We start from the raw sequence: 983 nt of genomic DNA, 5'->3' as shown, positions 1-983 counted from the left end.
AAAGAAAGAAAGAAAGAAAGAAAGAAAGAAAGAAAGAAAGAAAGAAAAGAAACATAAAAATAAAAACAAAAACTAGTTAAGGGGCACATGGATGGCTCAGTTGGTGAAGCATGAGACTCTTGATCTGGGGTTGTAAGCTTGAGCTGCACACTGAGTGTAGTTACTTAAAAAATAAAATCTTAAAAAAAAAAACAAACCAACAACAAAGGAAAGAAACCAGTTAAGAAATCCTAAAGAATACATTTCTAAATGCAGATTGATGGTTTGAGATTAAGGAGAGAAAAGTATGGTAGAGAAAAAGAAAATCTATCAAGACAGGGGACCATAAAAAGATCTTACTTGGAAATATTCACCAGCATTTCTCCATATGAATAAATGTGCTAAGTTTAAGAGGTCTATGACACATCCAAGTGGAGATGCTGACAGGCACAAGGGATAGAGTTAAGGAGAAAGGCCTGAACTAGGTGATATAAATTTGGGAGTTGTCTGTGCACAGGTGGGACATAAGCTATGAGACTGGACAAAACAACTGAGCCAGTGAATACAGATGAAGGAAACAGGCATGAGGCTGAGCCTAGGGATTCTCTAAAACTTAGAAGTTGAGAAGATGAAAACAACAGTAACAAACTACCAAAAGACTAGGATACGTGGTCAGGGAGATGAAAAGAAAACAGTGCTTCAGAAACCAAGTGAGCAAAGAATTTAGAGAAGGAAAGAATGACCAACTGTACCAAATGCCATGGCCAGGTCAAGATGAAAACTGAAATCTGAGGAATATAAATTCCAGAAAAATATTTAAAAACTGATTGAACTAGGACATGCCAATCAGTCTCTCAAAGTTAGTGATAAAATTTTTTTTTATTTTTTATTTTTTAAAATTTACATCCAAATTAGTTAGCATATACTGCAACAATGATTTCAGGAGTAGATTCCTTAGTGCCCCTTACCCATTTAGCCCATCCCCCCTCCCACAACCCCTCCAG

General features: G+C 36.2%; 1 protein-coding gene across 2 annotated transcripts in view; it reads right to left on the bottom strand.

Annotated features, from left to right (window-relative positions):
- Nucleotides 1-983, bottom strand: part of RTCA (RNA 3'-terminal phosphate cyclase) — a 26,780-nt gene that overhangs the window by 4,087 nt on the left and 21,710 nt on the right. The gene's annotated exons all lie outside the window — the stretch shown is intronic.

Source organism: Herpailurus yagouaroundi, unplaced genomic scaffold (genome assembly GCF_014898765.1).
Source record: "Herpailurus yagouaroundi ecotype Mexico unplaced genomic scaffold, PumYag 77, whole genome shotgun sequence".
NCBI classification, from domain to species: Eukaryota; Metazoa; Chordata; class Mammalia; order Carnivora; family Felidae; genus Herpailurus; species Herpailurus yagouaroundi.
The sequence above is the reverse complement of the archived record's forward strand: the minus strand, read 5'-3'. Positions and strand labels throughout refer to the sequence as shown.